This window comes from Zalophus californianus, chromosome 14 (assembly GCF_009762305.2).
Source record: "Zalophus californianus isolate mZalCal1 chromosome 14, mZalCal1.pri.v2, whole genome shotgun sequence".
NCBI classification, from domain to species: Eukaryota; Metazoa; Chordata; class Mammalia; order Carnivora; family Otariidae; genus Zalophus; species Zalophus californianus.
Genome location: NC_045608.1, coordinates 22,925,883 through 22,943,385, shown reverse-complemented (window position 1 = coordinate 22,943,385; position 17,503 = coordinate 22,925,883).

Here is a 17,503-nt window from a genome sequence, read left to right as displayed (position 1 = left end):
TCTCTTGGGAGTTTCCTATTAGCATGAAAATTCCCCCAAGGAATATGAATTAATAATAATTATAGCTGCTGTGTATTGATTGAGAGCTTGAGCTACAGCAGCTCTCTTTCGCTGTCTACTGAGTGACCAGGCTGCACCAGCCCAGGCCAACCAGTTCTAAATCAGGACCCCTTCGCCAAGGGAGGCTGGGCTGGAGCTTGCTAAGGGTCTGATGGGAAACCGGGCTCCCAGTGGCGTCTAGAGAGGCTGCTACAGAGTGTGTTGCCGCTCGCCTGACAGGGGGGCAGCTCCTTCTATATCCTCTGTAGCTCCCAGCCTGGGCAGTGGAGAATTTTCAAAGGACAAGGCAGAAACAGTCCATGGGTAATTTAAGCTAAAATCAAGTAAATGGGCCTACTCCACACAGCCAGGCCCTGAGGGTCTGTGCTGAGGGAGGGCATGAGTGTCCGTGGAGACACAGGCCTCCCTCCAGTCTGTGGTCAAGGGGTCAGATTCTACATCTTGTGACCAGGCTGCTCCCTGGGACAGGCTCCCACCGGGCCAGACGGACAGGACCTGTTGGGGTTTATAGCCCCAAGGTCACAGTACACCCCACTGCTTGGGCCATCCCTGACACCCCTGCCTCTGGAGACTCAGGCCAGTCCCTGTCTCTCCCCTGATGCAAAGCCATGACCCACAGAGCTGACTGTGGGCCTAGGGGACTTCCACGTGTCACCAGCCTCACCTGTTCCCCCTTCTTGATCTGCCCATGGTTACTTGGGCTGTGCATGTAACCGAACGGCATTCCCCGAACTTCTGAAAGCAGTTTGTCCTTGCCTCCATTCGTGGTTGAGGGCACCCCTGCTTAGGGACTAGGTTGGGTCATGTATCACTGTAAGGCAGGGCTGAGGTTCGAGCCCAAGGCAGGAGCTGGGTTGGGATGGGGGGCGGGGGCTTCAGGAGCCAGACTCTGGGCCATTCTGATCTCATCCTTCCCAGGCTCAGAGGAATGCTGCCTCCTCCGGGAACCATCATAGACCTCCTCAGCCCTCCAGCACTGTGCACCTCAGGTCACGGGGCAGCCCCTGGGTGCTAGGTCCTACAAGCAAGTCAGGCCAGGAGTCAGAGGATGAGAGGGAGCTGCTTGTACCTGGGGTTCACAGAACAAGCATCAGAAGGCTGAGCAGCACGGTTGAGGTGGCAGCTCACTGTCTGGTGAAGGGCGGGGGGTGCGGGCAGCTTTTATAGAGGAAGGTCATGAAACCAGCTTGAAAAGTCTTGGACGTGGGGTGGGTGAGGCAGTGCCAAGAGCTCTGCAGGGAGAACCTAGAGCTGGGCATATGCCTTTGGGTGGCTACACTCACCTCTCTGAACCTCGGCTTACTCACCTGTTAAATAGGAACAGATCTAGCTCCCAGAATGAATGCTTAGATCCTGCATGTGAAGTGTTCAGTGCGCTGGACATGATAGTTCTTACTATGAGTCAAGGGAACTCTGGGAGGAAAAACCAGGGTAAGCAAAACTCAGAAGTGTGAGAGGACCACCCTTAGCCCTGGAGGGCGGGCTCTGAATCTGTATGCCCCAGATCTGCCGCCTGGCACAGCGCTGGGCTGAGCTTGGGAAATTGGCAGGGGCTGGATGAACTTCTGCTGGATGAATGAGTGAGAGAATGAATGAATGAATGATCACCCACCAACCCACCAGCCCTTCGGCATTGCAGCCCAGTCCTCTCTTCTGTACGTCACCGGGGAGCAGATGGCGTGATTGCAGGGTGTGAATTATGTCTGTCGCTCCCCCATCTGGGGAAGGTGCTGCTGCCATCACGCTACACCCCCTGGGGTGCCGTCGGGAGACTCAACTCGTGGGCCCCTCCGGAGAGGGGTCTCCACAGACTTTGCCCACTCGTCTTAGACTCGGTGCTAGAGACACTGGGAGAGGTGAGCCACCTGTGACCCAGGGAGAATCCACCAAGTGGCAGGGAGGAAGGGGAGAGGAATGGAGACCACCCTGTCCAGAGGCTGGGTGCCTCCCTCCCAGAGACTGGGGCCCTCTCCTCTCAAAACTAGCAGGCTTGCCACGCCCTTGCAGGCTGGAAACCCCTCCTCCAAGGCCGGCATTCTCGTGCCACCCACATTCAGCACCATGGAGAGCTCCTGGCACAGCCCTGGGCCCAGCCACACAGGGTGCAGTTGTGGAGGGATGGAGAGGCTGACAAGGCAATAAATGAGCCCACTGTCCAGAAGAGGATATCAAAGTGCAGGGAGGGCAAGTGCCAAGCTCAAGGTCAATCCAGAACCGCTAACCACAGCCCTGTCCAAGCTGGGGGGCCTGCTGGGGGACGCAGGGGGCTGCTGAGGGAAAGGGGGTGTCCAGGGAGGGCAGAGGCTCTGGCCTCTGCTCCTTGGCTAGGGAACAATATTGTTCCAAGAACCCTCTAGGGACAGTGTCTGGAGGTGAATAAAATATTCATCGTCTAGGCAAACTCACACAGTCACTTGATGAATAATGGAATTTATAGACTTGCAGAGGCCGACCCAGCTGGGAGGGTGTGTGGGCCGGAATCTAGAGGCCCCTGTCGGCTCTGATCCCGCCCTGCCATGGGCACCCCGTCTAAGCCTTCAGATGTCCAGCTCCCGTAGGTGACAGGGGTAGACACGACAGAGCAGGAGACAGCGCCCACCAGAAGGACACAGAGCAAAGGGGACAGGTCCTTGAATTTGTTGCTCCTTGAGAAGAAACTTGGTGATGGAAAAAAAGAGCACTGGACTCAAGAGTCCGGTGTGGCTGGGATGAATCCTAACTTCTGTTACCAGTTCTATGTCCTGAGTATGACAGTTCTGCCTCAGTTTTCTCCCCCATGAAATGGGGTTGATGCAGCCACCACACAACTAGGGTTGCTGAGATCTGATGAAGTGAAGAAGGTAACAGTACCTGGTGCCTCTGTCCCTGGCACACACAGTGCTGCGACCTGTTGCAGAAAGGCTGGACCTTTAGAGCCTCTTTCTCTGGCCTCCAGACTCTCCTGAGCCCAGGAGTGGTCTAGAAGGCAGAGAGAGGCATGGCCACACAAGTAGAGAAGCTTCTAGTCCTCAGGGCAGGGTTTGCTGTCTATAAGTGCAAAAACCTAGCCCAGGAGAGACGCGCACATGCACTCACCCAGGCGCCCCCTACCCCAGAGAGTCAGCTCCCACTGGGCTGGGCTTGGGCCTGGGCAAGGGTATTTGGAAAATGCTCCCCGGGAGCTTCTAAGGTATAGCCATGGTTAGAGCCACTGCTCCAGGGGAAGAAGGCCTGGAGGGGGAAACAGCCTGAGCAGGGGTGAGAGGAACTTGGGGATGTCCCATCCAGGAAATGACAGAGATTCCTGTCCCTCGTTCCCTTTGGGCCTTTGTCTCCCCTTCTGGGAAGTGGAAGTCTATGCACAGGGTATGGCTAGGCTGCTGGCTGGGAGTGGGATCGTGGGCACCTCTAGCCCAGCCCCTGCTCCAGCCCTACTTCCTGAGTGACAGCCGTGGCAGCCGGCAGGAGACAAGGCGCGAGCCAGCTCCTAATTGCTCTGGGCTCCCAGATCCCTGCCTCAGTCTGTTGCCTCTGATGAGACACTCGACTGACCTGCCCAGGGCGGCTGCTTCGCCCAGAAGAGGCCCCGTTTCCGGCTGGCCCTGGCATCATGGGGATGGGTGGGGGAAATTACCTCTCCTTGCAAGGTTGTGCCGCCTCCGGAGCAGGGTGAGGCTGGGACGCTGCAATCCCCCACGGGCCTGCCCCCTCCTCTCTGCATCTCTCTGTGTGACATAAAGAGCTGTGTGTAAATTTCCCTTTGAACAAGCAGCTACACAGGTGCTGAGATGTGCAGACCCTGTGGGTGGGCTCTGCGGCCTCACCTGGCATACCCTGCCCCCTCCAGGGGGCCGGAGCATGTCCTCTGGGCAAGGGTATTTGGAAAATGCTCCCCGGGAGCTTCTAAGGTATAGCCATGGTTAGAGCCACTGCTCCAGGGGAAGAAGGCCTGGAGGGGGAAACAGCCTGAGCAGGGGTGAGAGGAACTTGGGGATGTCCCATCCAGGAAATGACAGAGATTCCTGTCCCTCGTCCCCTTTGGGCCTTTGTGTGAAGAACTGTGTGACCTCAGGCAAGTCATTGGAACTTGGAGTCTTGGTCTTGGTGTGTTTGTGTCTGAGGACGAGCATGGACAGAGGAAGGCACGGAAGGTGCTGAGCCCAGGGCCCCGGGCTCAGCATCACTGTCCCATCAGTGTTGCAGAGGGGTCCTTGAGATGCTGCAGACTGGCAGCCTTAGGCACACCCCCTTGGACTGAGTTTTCAGGTCCATGCCTGCCTCTCTCTCTGGTTGCCAGGACCCCACCCCTACCCCCTCCCCTGGCCCCTGGCCTTCTCATTCTGTGGAAGCACCTCCAGGGCAAAATGTGGAGAGCAGAGGACTAAACCCTCTGGGGATTCTCAGACCCTGACATCTCCAATTCTTTCTCAGAAGGACCAAGTTATTTACCTGGTTTCGGTGATCTAGCCCAAGGCTTACCCTTCCCCATGTGTGAGCTGCTGTCTCCACCTGTTGCCATGTGTTTGCACACCTCCAAGGATGGGAAGCTCACACCCCGCTCTCTAGGGCAAAGCCAACACTTGCCTATTCCCTGGGCTCTTTGTCCTCCAAGATCTCCCTTGTTCTGAGACAAGGCACTCAGGGCCCCCAAAAGGGGCCCATGCATGTCATCTGGGAGATAATACCTCTGAGCAGCTTATCAGAGTGGCGCCCCCCCCCCCCACAGTGGGGACATGGAGTAAGCCTGTGGGCCAAGGAGAGGGCTCTATGGTAGCAGAGAAGGGACAAGGGGAGTGGGGGCCAGGCTTTCAGATGAACACCTTGTGGGAGCCCATTTTGCCCTGGCCATCACTAGTTCTAGAGGGAACCAGGCTATGATCCTTTGGAGTCCCTGATGTTGAGAGATGGGGTGGGGCAGGGTCCCAGAATGCCAGGGGTGGTGGATGGAAGACTTTCTTGAGTCTCTGTCCTCCAAGGCTGAACTAAGCCTCCTGTGCCCCGGCCCCAGCCAGCCCCCAATCCAAAGGCCCGCTAATGGGCCTCTGCGGCCCACAGTGCCCTGGTCGTGTCGAGCCTAAGTGATGATAAAATCGACAGCAGTTTAATTGGTAATTTTAATCCTGGACAGAGCAGTAATGGCGTTACTAATTGGATCGTTAGAGATTTGTGCTTTATGGCTGTGTAATTAGAGGAGCTGTGGGGGGCCAGGGTGAACTGGGGGGCCATGTGGGGCCAGGAGCAGGGAGCATCAGGCAGGGCCCCTCCCCAAGCTGGGGCTGTGTCCCCACTGGGACCTCCTACTCATCTACTGCTCCTTCCCAGCAGGGCCCCTGGGGCAACTGAGTGAGTGCAGTCCCAGTGTGGGGGACTTGCGCCCCTCCCAGACCTAGAGTCCCAACACGTCAGGAGGAGGAGGCCTTGGAGACCACTCCACAAAAAGACCCAAAAACTCACACTCAGCTCCCCATAGAACAGGGTGGAGGGGTTCCCACAAGCCCAGTCCTTCCCCGTATCCTCATATGCGTGTCCCCTGGGCTCATGTGGGCTCCCACAGCTCTGGGGCAGCCTTACCCGTGTGTTTACTGTATGCACTGATGTCCCTGTCCGCACAAGTAGAGCCTCAGCCCTGTGTCCTCGAGGTCTGGCCCCCAGGGCTCTGGGTAAACACAAAGTGTCCTCATTTAAAATAGGAAAAGGTCTTAGGTCCTCCCACCCTGCTCTTTTCTCATATGGGGAAACTGAGGCCCAGGGAGTGTGTTCCGTGCTAGTCTCATCTGCTCGTGTGAGGCTTACCAGCCCTGAACACCAGTGTTTGGTAGGTTTTCTGCACACGTGCAGCTGCTGTTCTGCACCTGGGTGAGGGGGCACGTGGGCTGACACGCGGGCCCAGCCCCCACCCCAGGCACCTGCGGCAGACATGGTGAAGTGTGTAGGGGAGGCAGGGTGGAGCATCCTTTGGATTGAATTCACAAAAGGCTCGAACCATGCCTGGCACTCCACAAATATTTGCTGTGTTAATTAATAAAGAAAAGAAAGAAAGACAGAAAAGAGAGGGAGGGATGGAGGGAGGACAGGGAGATCATTGGCCAAGGGCCTCTGTCACATGCCCCTCTCCTTGGTCCCTAACCTACCAGTGGTTGTCCTTCTAAACTCAGACATGGTCCCCTCACAGCCCTGCAATGGCATCCACCTTATTCCAAGGGAAAGTCAAAGTCACAAGGGGCCCCAAATACCTCCCTCTTTACCTCTCTGCCCCCACCTGCTCCCCTGTTCCAACTGCCTTACCTGGTGGCTCCTGGCAGAGTGCCAGGCACACTCCTACCCCAGAGCCTTTGCACCAGCCGTGTTGTTTGCCGGGAAGGCTCACTCCCCCTAGACATCTTCATCGCTCGTGCCTTAAACTCTTTACTCAAAAATCACCTTCCCAGTGGGCCTTCCCTGACCACTCTAGCTTAAAACATTTAAAAAAAACACACACGCAGAAAGACAAACGGCCCCTATCCGCCACTGCCCTGCTTGTCTGGGCTTGCACGTACCACAGTGTCACACACCATGGACTCTTCTTTCTTGCCTGATACTGGATTCTGCTCACTGCTGCATCCCTGTCGTTGTGACATACAGTAGGCACGCATACATAGTTGTTGGATGAATGGATGAATGAATGAATGAATGAATGAATGAATGAATAATGGGAGCCTCCCTACAGATGCGGCCCTGGGGGATGAGGCAGGTTGTGCGAAGTGTGCCAGTTGAAGGGGCAGGAGGCTGATGCCAGATGGGGATGGTGGCTGAGGTACCCCGGAGCTGTGAGCCCTTCCCTCGGGCTGACCTGGCTCCCAGCCCCTGCCCTCCACAGTAGCTCAGTTAGGAGATGGCGCCCCATCGACCTACATCAGCAAATGAGACAGGTGGGGGCGGGGGAGACAAAAATCTGTCCTCCTGCCAAATGCTGTACCTCAGTGCCCTCCACCTTATGGCTGTCCGCTCTGCCTCCACCCCCCTGCTGCCAGGTCATCCCATGGCCTCTGACCGCCTCTGTTCTGCTCTCCCCACAAGAAACGGCTAACTCTGGGGCGGGGAGCACTTAGGGACTCCCAGGAGACCCCTCCTCTGCTGGCCCCAGCTCCCTGTTCCCAGGCAGGAGATGGTGCCTGAAATGCCACCACCGGCACTGGGGTGGCTTGCACTTGGGCCGAGCACTGGGGTCCAGAACTCTCAACAATGCCCTGCCCACCCGCCTGGCCCGGCTGCCTCAGGCATCATCAGGTGATGTATGGCCCACTGGCCCTGCCAGGAAGTGACAGCAGATGGATGGGCAGTGCCGAAGGGTGGGCTCAGAGCCAGGAGCAGGGAGCAGGCAGGGGGGAAGTGCTTGGCTCCAGAGAAAGTCATTCCCGGAATGCCACCCTCCCTGGCCGAGGGCAGGACGGGGAGTACCAGAGTTGCCTCAGGCATGGCTCCCACACAGGGGCCCTTCGTGTGAGGAAGCGCAGGAAGCTGGGGGCTCTTGGTGCCTCAGGGTGTCTCAGGCCTCAGTTTCCTCATCTGTAAAATGGCAACGAAGCACCCCCTGGGAGGTGGCAGGCACACCAAGAGAACGCACACCAAGCGCAGTCCCCAGACTCAGGGTTGCTCCAATCACCAACCACCCACCATGTTAGGCTTGGTGCTGGGCCAGGGTGGGGTTGTCCCTAAAGCTCTGCTTCCTTCTCCCTGTATCTCTCCACCTGACCCCTTCCCCCATCTTCTCTCTCCTGGCCTTTGGGAGAATTGCACAGACAGAGATGGACAGGATCTTGGCAAATTTCTAGTTCAACTTCCCTCCCATTTTCCAGAGGGGAAAACTGAGGTCTTGAGAGAAGAAGAACCTGCTCAAGGTCAGTTAGGAGGGCTTGCAAGATTCACCACCCCTTCGGTGATTCCTGAAAGAAATACCTTCTCCACCATGGCCCCAGGAGGGTGGTGAGCGGGGGGCTCATGTTGCTGCCAGCAGATGAGAAAGGGCAGGCAGGACAGTGCTGGGCACAGGGAAGGGGGCTGGGGATGGGGGGAGGGGTGCAGTGCCGTTGCTTCGGCCAAGTCAGGATGCGCCAGACGCTGCCATGGGCTCTGTCTGCGTCCAAGGAGACCAGGACATTGGGCTGACGGACGGCATGTCCTTGCTGGCTGGTCCTGGAGGAGGGATGGGGAGTGGGGGGGCGGTCATTCTGAGAACCGGGGCTGCCTGCAGGGCCAGGCGGCATCTCCCAGCATCTGTTCACCTGCCCTGCTCCCCAGAGGAGCCCGGACCTCATGTGTTCTCCCAGCGGTTGTTAGCGTGTGACCCAGATGTACATGGACAGGTCTGGTGGACATGTGAGGGGGTGTGGGCGCGCATGGGTGCATGTGGGCACGTCAGCACAGACGTGTGCATCGGTGGCCGGGTTTGTGCACGTGTGGGGGTTGATATGCACATGCAGGGGTCTTAATGCCCGGGCCCCAAGAACCCAGGGCCGGGGCAGGGCGGTGTGGGCATTGCACGTACCTATGTGAGCATTGCACTTTGCACGTGCGGGCATCTACGGCTACTCAGGCGTAGATGACGTGATGACATATATCAGTCTGTATGAGGCAAGACGTGTACTCAGTCAACACCCACCAAGTCCTATACAAACTCGGGCTCAGCTTCGGTCAAAAGGAGCGGTGTCAGCCCCCCATTGTCAGTGGGGGAACCAAGGACAGCAGCCTGCCTAAGGCCACCGGGGTTCCTGCCTGTAAATCCAGGAGAACAACCCTTGCTCTGTCCTCCAGGTGGGGTTCAGACAAGAAAATGTCCCACCCAAGTGGGAAACGGGTTTGGCCCCAAAGAGAGGCTCTGCCCAGATCACAGGCCCTACTCTGGAATGTGAGGCTTGCTTTGGACTTGTTCTTCTGAGTAGGGACAGGGCGGGGGCCATGGAATCCCAGGGTTGAATGGGCCTTTGGGGTCACCTGGGGCAGCCCTCTGCTGCTAATGTGGGTGCTGATGGTCAGGACCCTTGCAGAGGAGGGAGCCCCAGCTGGAGGGCCCTGCCCCCCCTCCTCCTTGCTTCCTTGCTGCTTCCTCACCTGTAGAATGGAGTCCCCCCTCTACTCCTTTGGGAGGGGGTACCCTGCTGGAGAGCTGAGACGCAAGGTCAGCTGAGGGACAAGCGGGTGGTCCTAGCATGCTCTCCTGCCAGTCTGGGAGGGGATATTAGCTGGTGGGGCGGGGAGGCGGGGAGAAGGAGACTGAAGGGATCTGAGGCAGGGAGGCAGGCCTTCCAGTTCAGTTAGTGAAGGGATTTGTCATTTTAATGATGTGATATTTCTTGCCTGGCTCTGGGCCGTGGCAGCACGAAGAGGACAGCTGCCTCCATGAATGAGGAGGTGCCTGTATTGGTGGAGGGTGTCCTCGGGCTCCGGCACTCGGCCAGGCTGGGTCTGGGAACAAGGGCTGGATGCTGGGGGTTTGGGGACCACTGGCCGTCACACCACCGCATCTCTGGTCCAGCTCTGCTTCTCTCTCCCTGGGTGACATTGGGTGAGCCCTTCCCCATTTCCGAGGCTCGGTTTCCTCATCTATGAAGTGGGGCCCTGGCTTCTGACACTGACCACTGTCAGCCGCTTTCACATCCTCCCCTTTGCTGTCTCTTCCGGTCCCACCACCCAGGCCCTCTCTGCTGTGCCTGCATTTCTGCAGACCCTCAGTAGGCCCCCTCCTCCGGGACGACAGGGTGTTTTGGAAGTGCTGACCTGGCTTGGCTCCCCCACCCCCCCGGCCTCCCCCGCCCCCTGTCCCCATCCCAGCTCTAGGCCTCCGGCATTCTGTACTTGTCCCAGCGGCCTGACAGTGCCTTGCCCTCCCTTGCTTCCAGGTCTTTGTGTAAGCTGCTGCCTCTGCCATCACCCGGGTCCCTCAGGTCTAGTCAGAGGCCTCCTCTGGCTCTTGCAGCCACCCTCTTTTTGTCCCCTGACCACATTTGTCACACTGGAGGATGACAGCTAGTTTCCCAGTCTGCCTTGCCTGCCCCATGTCCCAGCACATAGTAGGCCCTCAATAACTGTGTGTTTGTTGAATGACTGGAGGGACCAAGCCGCCCTCCAGCCCCTGGCATGCAGCAGCAAGGGTGCAGGTGGTGGCTGCAGCGATCGTGGCCTGGTGGGCGGCCTATCCATCAGCCTGGCTCTGCGCCTGACCAGATGGCGTGGAGCCCCTGGGGAGGGGAGAGGAAGAAAAGATCCATCACCCAACCGGTTGGTCTGCGGGTGTGTGGGTGTGTCACACCTGCCCCCGATGAGATCCCCATTCATCATGCTGTCCCTGGGATGCTGGAGTGGGATGAGCAGGCGGCACCCCCTCTGGCAGGCTCTGTGGGGCCCGAATCTTCAGGAAGTCAGCAGCTCTCTCGTGCATGGGGAAATTGAGGTCTGGAAGAGGGTGGCTGAAATTAAAAGCAGGGAACCTGGGGCCAGACTGACCAGTGTTTGAGTGACAGCTCTGGGACTCACGTCTGTGACCCTGGGTAAGTCTCTGGCCTCTCAGAGCCAATGTCTTCATCTGTAAAGTGGGGGCACAGCAGTGCCCCCTCACCCAGAAGAGGGGAGGATTCCTCTCGCCCCTTACCCAGCTGAGCCCTGCTCCTCCAGCTGATGGAGGAGGAAGCAGCGGTGGCTGCAAGTGACAGGCCCACCAGATTCAGGGGGGACCGGCTCATTGTCTGGGCATCAGGGGGAAGGCGACATTGATGGATGCTCCTCTGGGCCAGAGGGGCTGGGGGAGGGGAGGGCTGAGTGATGGCCAGGACTCTGGTGATTACAGCTCAGCTGACCCAACCAGCTGGCCAGGGGGACAGCACGACCCAGACTCTCTCCCAGCCCCGCAGCTGGTTTGCTGGGAAGTCACAGCCTCCCTCCTCCTCAGCATTTTAATTATAAAAGCAAACGCTTTCTGAGCTAGCATTTCACCTGAATTGCACAGCCGCCTAGGGAGTGGGTTAAGATCCTGGAGCATTAAGATCCCCATTCCACAGATGGGGAAACTGAGACCCTTTCCTTCACCCAGCAAATATGTACCGAGCACCTACTCAGCGCCAGGCTCTATGCTGGGCACGGGGAAATCGGACAAGAAGATTTTGGCCACCTGCTTGCCCCCAGGTATTCTGGAAGTTACAGGTGCATCGGGACTGAGTTTTGCATCCCACGCGCTACATCAATGAGGATGTGGCCTCAGAGCCTCCATTCGGGTGGCGCACACTCCCAGGCAGTCACAGGGCACGCTCAGTGCCAGGCGCCGTGCTGAGCACTTAAAGTGTCTTGTCTCATTCACTCATCCAAGGCAGGCATCAGTGACCCTGTTTTCCAGCCTCAAGAACGGGAGCTCAAAGCGCTGATGTGACTGGCTTGGAGTCCCCCAGCTGGGATGAGGCAGAGCCCACCTGTGCACCCAGGACTTGGGTTCTTTCCACCCTCCTGGGGCCACATAACTTGGCCAGGCATGGCTCAATGAGGAGCTGCCAAGTGGGGGGCCCAGGAATGAACAAGCACAGGTACCCCAGTAGGGCTAAGCCCAGCCCGGAACCCTCAATTCCTCCTGTGCCGTGGGGGCCACAGCCAGGGCTAGAGCCTCTCCTCCCAGAATCTGATCCCACCCCCAGACAGCCCCTCCCACATCTGTCCTATTCTGGGCTTGGCGCCACTGCTGAGCCCCTTCAGAAAGCACATGGCCACCCACAGGTAATGTAAGTTGGAGGAGGGGGGCTCTGGTCCATCCGCTCTGAGCTGGGCCAGAGGGAGGAACTCTCCTCTGAAGTTGAGAAGCACAACGACCCCAGGCTGGGGGTGGGGGTAGGATGGGCAGTCTTGAGCCTCAGGCCCTTCCCATCTCACGTGGGGGCAGTGGTGGCTGCACAAGGCTCTCATGGGGCCTCATGATTCCACCAGGGAGGGACCTACCTGGGAGCTGCTGCCGTGGACTGGGCCCTGGTGTGCGCAGTGGTGAGGATTAAAGAGAGAGACCAAGTATGCCAAGGGAAACACAGATCAGTGCTAGTCTTTTCACACTCCTTGGTGCCCGACCAGAGCAGGTGCTCAGGGGACCCTGTGGTCCCACCGGCAGACAGGATCACTGCTGGGGTGGGGTTTTAGAGCCTGCTCTCCTGAGCCAGGGCTGGTGCTGGACCGGCCAGAAGGAGGTGGGGGGCTCTGGGAGGGGGCTGTGCTTGGCCTGTGCTGACCTATCCAGTGGAGCAGAGCTGGCTGTAATGAAGTGGGCTAGCCCCAGGCTGCCACTGATTTCACGTCTCGGTGGCCACTTCCCAGCCGGTAAATGTCACTGGAGAGAGCAGCCGTGGCACTTGGCATGGGCCCATTCGAGGGTGGGGGCAGACAGGACGCCAGAGGGGCTGGGGATGCCCATGGAATGCTGATGCTGGCTCAGGGTTCCCAGGCCCTTCAGACACCCCTCTAGGTCCCAAGGGGCTGTGCCAACCAGCTGCAGCTGTCACCCACTCAGGGACCTTTGCCACCACTAGCCCCTCTCCTGCATCAATCCACAAAGGGCCTGAGCCCCAGCACTGGGAGGGCTCCCTGCCCCCCGCCATTAGCCACATCCCCACCCTGCCACTTCATTGGGGTAAGCTCAGGGAGGTCTGGAGAGAGGCACAGCTGCCCAGGACACACAAGTGGGAGGCTGACCTCTGGGAGATCCCCTCCTGGCCCATGACAGCCCCCGCTGCCCTGAGCTGTCTCCTTTGATAACTGAGTCCAGAACAAGCTAATAGTAAACAGCTATAACCACACAGTGACTGGTCTTGTTTAATAAACTCTCGCTGCGGCAGGCACTGGCTCAGAACCTGGTATCTGTGACCCCATTCATCCCCCACAATGACCCTGTGGTCAGTGGGAACTGATTCCATCGGGCGGGGGGGAAACGTAAGGGTCAAGAAGCCAAGCCCTCTCCTCTAAGCAGCGGGAAGCAAAACCCCTCCCCATCCTGCCGGCCACCTCCAGATGGGCTGTGCCACCTAGAGTCCTCAAGGGACCCTCCCTCTGCTCAGCCTCCACCCCAGAGGAGATGGGGCCTGGCCGACCTGTCTGCCCTGCATCATCTTCCCCTTCCCGGTCTCCTGGGATTGCCTGGAAGCAGGAGGTGGGATGGGAGGTCATCTGCTGGTGTCTGGCTGTTCCACTGCTGCTCTTAGGCTCTCAGCAGCCCTCAGCCTTGGAATCCGGGCCAGTGAGTGCTGTGGGGAGGGAGACGGGCGCAAGTCCCTTCCAGGTCTGGACCTGAGGAGGAGCTGGGCCTCCTGAAAGACTAGAAAGCAAGAAGGGCCTAGGGCAGGGGTGTCACCACTTACTGTTCCCTGCTCCCCCTGCACCACCGTGTCCCCTTTCTCTCCTTTTAGAACATCCTTTGAAAACCAAGATCTGTCCAACCCACACCCGACCTAGACCCAACATTTCCTAGGTGCACCCACCCTAAGTTGCACAGACAAGTTCCTGGCTGACAGGCCGTGAGGGTGGCTGACGCCAGTGCCCCTGGGGCAGACACATGGCAGCCCCTGAGTCAGGCCTGCCTGTAATGCTGTGACTTCCACAGCATCCCTCCTGGGGCCCTTCAGCCCAGTGGGAGCTAACCCCGAGTTCTCTGCATCTCCTGGCCCCCCTCCCTGCCCAAGGAGCTCCCCCTTGTGTAGACCCCCACTGTCTTACGGGGCCTCTCCACCCTACGCCCAGCACAGACTGGCCCCAGCAGAGAGTGGCAGATGGGGTCCTGGGTCTGGCCTGGGGAGGGGGCTGTCCCCGGAGCGGGGTGGCCTCTTGGAGCACGGGGGTTGGGGGCCAGCTCTCAGGCCTGCCCTGTGGGGACACGGTGCCCGCTCCACCTGGAGGCTGCTCCCTGCGCCCCCTTCCAGAGCTTCCCTGGACGTTCCTACGTGGGGCAGGGAGCCCTGGCATCCCCAGCCACTCTCTCTCTTCCGTGGGAAAGAGGAGGGAGGACAGAAAAGCCGCATTAATAAAAGAATAGGATACTGCGACTAACTCCGCATCGTGTGCAGCTCAGAATAGCAATGTGCTTTCTCAAGGCAAACAGAACTCCCCAGGTGTTAATGCAAATTCACTCCAGTTAAGATGAAAGAGGGTTGTTTCCCCCTTTGCTGGCTAATATGAAGGACTTAATAGATTCAGCTTCGGGAACTTCGGGCTGGGAGCAGGAGGCTTGGCGGGGCTGGAGGCGTGGGCAGAGAAGGGAGGTCCCCACGGGCTTCAGGGCACAAGGCAGCTGCCACAGATCCGCCTCCTCCCCGCTCCCAGGCTGACAGGAGCTGGGGCACTGCTGGGGAGGAGGCAGTGGGAAAGCCCAGGGTGGCAATGTCAGCCCCCTGTCCCAGTGCGTCCTGCCCTTCACGTTAGCTTGGGGGCTGAGGCCACAATTGCCAGTCCCTCGTTGGTGCCAGAGGAGCATGGAGCTAGGAGAAGGGACCGACCTGGGCATCCGGTTCCAGTCCAGCTCACGGCCATGAGTGCCCCTGTGGGAGAGTGGGTCACTCACTTCCCATTGGGCTCCCTGGGAGGGTGAAACTGGTTTGATGGGGCCTGGGGAGGCCCGCCTGAGGAATTCCTTTATTCTTTTTTTGAAAAGAATTTTTATTTATTTATTTGACAGAGAGAGAGCACAAACAGGTGGAGTAGCAGGTAGAGGGAGAAGCAGGCTCCTCACTGAGCAAGAAGCCCGATGCGAGCTCGGTCCCAGGACCCTGGGATCCTGAACTGAGCCGAAGGGAGTCACTTAACCAACTGAGCCACCCAGGAGCCCCTGAGGAATTCCTTTAAAACATGAGATTTGAAGACTATTGGAACAAGAAGGGGCCTCAGAGTTCCTCTGGCCCAAAACTGACCTTGTATAGCCAAGGACTTGGAAGCCCAGAGAGTAGAGGGACTTACTCAAGGCCACACAGCTGCAAGCAGAGAGCCTCTGAAGGACCATACCCCAGGGCCTGCTCTCCTGGAAGCCTGAGTGGCCCTCTGTGGGACACAGTCTGGGTGGCTCTGCCAGCCACAGGCCCCTTCATCCCATGATGGAGGGCAGGAGGGTGGGGGCATCCTTCTCCAGCTCCAGGGTCCCTGGGCTAAGCTTCCTATCCCAGACCAAGCAGATTTGGCACACATATTTCCCCCAGAATTATCCTCCATTGAAAATTGCCCGAGGTCCCAGCTGGGCCAGTCCAGGGAGGGGGAGGGGGACACCACGCAAGGGCTGGCCTGCAGCTGGGACCCTGGGAAGGTGTCTCCGGGCTCAGCTGAGGACAAAGGGTGACTTCAGGGAGATCCAGGGGGACAGAGGGCAGGAGCGAGGCTGCCCCCACCGATCCATTTCCCTTGTCTGCATCTCTCTCAGGGCAAATGGCACAGCAGGTGCCCGTAAGGAGGCACCTCCTCCGCAGCCTCTTCCCTTTTGTTTACTGACTTAATTCCTTCAGATCAAAGACTGCCCCTTCCTCCCCTAGCAGGCAGGCGGGGGAATTACATTATTTATATTGGAAATGGGCAAGACTCCGTGGGGACTTCTTCCTTATGCCTGATAAGAGAAAATCAGGTCACTGCCATGCCTCCCTGGTATCTGCAGGCTGGGTTCTTACAGCCCAGGCACCCACAGGCTCAGGAAGAGCGCCAGGTGCAGAGCCGGCACTGCCCACCCAGCCCCTGTCTCACCCTGAGCCTCCAGTAAATTATTGACCGGAGCAGCGGGGTATTAATGTGACAACACCAGAACATCCTTTCCATGCAGCCCCAGCCTGGGTTATCTATCATCTCCTTTGCAACTGGCACTGGGCAAACACAGCGAGGACAAACAGACCAGATGCAGGTTCATTAAGCTCCCGGTGCAGGTGGAGGGATGGGGCCCCCCGTGGGGGCCGCTGGTGGGCTTGACCCTTCGGAGCCACGGCTTCCTCTGGGTCACCACTGCTTCCTCCTGCAATGCCCACCCTGACCCCCACAAAGAAGTGTCCAGCTAAAGAGCCACCCCTCACCAAGTGGCACCATGCTTGGAGCTCTCTTATTAATCCCCACAAAACCCTGTAACTTGCCCGGGGTCACACAGCTGGCAAGTCGCTGAGGGGGGATTGGAACCCAGGTCTGAGTTCCAAGTCAGAAAGGGCTGAGCCCTTCAGCTCTGTGGTCTCCTTAGCCCTCTCCCTGGCTGGGCGTAAAGAAAAAAATGTTTCTTCATGAGCGCCGCTTCTATTACTTGTAAATAATGGTGACACTGCCCCACATCCGCACCCTTTTTTTTAGAAATCTGAGTACTTTTTGTGTCTGCTCTTGACGTTATTCTGACAACATTCCAGAGGTACCCAGAGAGGTCATTATCAATCCTCTTTTCAGCGGGGGAAACGGGGGTTAGGGAAGCAAAGCTCCTGGCCCGGCAGGAAAGGGGGAGCCTCTCCCCGCTCTGACTGCAGCAGTCCTCACGGGTCTTGATTTCTCCAGCTCAGAGGCAACATGCCAGGTGCTATTCTGGGGCTACCGCCCCAGTGAGATGGGCTAACAGAGCTCTCAGGATCTGTATGGGCATATTACTATCTGTTGGGGGTTGGCTTTAAAAGGTCAGGTAAAAATATTGTCTGGGCAGTTTCAAATAACCAGTATTTATGAAGTACTTTTTCTGGCTCACACTACAGGGGAAACCAAACTATTCCCCATCACTGCAAATAACTTAATCTACATTTTTAAAAAGTGAAGCACTTTCGTATTGTTTATCTAAGTTTGGTTAGCTACCGGTTTTATAAATTTAAAAATAACAAAATATTGTCTACAAATTTTGCGATTTCCTAATTCTATAACTTCAAACATATCTTTCCAAGATATATTTTAAAACTTTATATTTACCTCCAACTCCTGGAAATTTTTGTGTATTCTGATAGGTTATTTTCATGATTGGCCCGTACAATGGAGACCTGAAATGTATTCTGACATGTGGCAGGCCCCTGAGAAGTCCTGGTAACGCACTGTGCCACCTGAATTTTTCATTTTAGGCTGCATGATTTGAGATAGAGATGTCCTATAGGAGTTGTGGTCTTAAAGGATTTTTATTGATTTTTATTGATTGAAAAAACGGAACAGAAAACCGTAAGCTCTGCAGCAATGCTTCCGAACTGTAAGTGTGAATGCCACGTGGCGTGTGACAATAGCAGGCCTCATCTGTCCTGTGGACCATGCCCAGGACCCTACTGGCTCTGCAAGCCTCCACCCCAACCCCCTCCTCCAGAACCCAGAATGGACACCTGGAAGCAGAAGCACTTTGCCTAGTCTGGCACCCTAGTTTTTGAGTCTGGCACTGAGGGCAGGCAGGGGGCACAGAAAGGAAACGCACCGAGTGCCCCACGGGGCGGGAGGGGGGAATGGAAGGGCGTTCCCAGGTGAAAGTGTAGTAAAGGGTGCTGTCATCAGCCTGGAAAAGGTG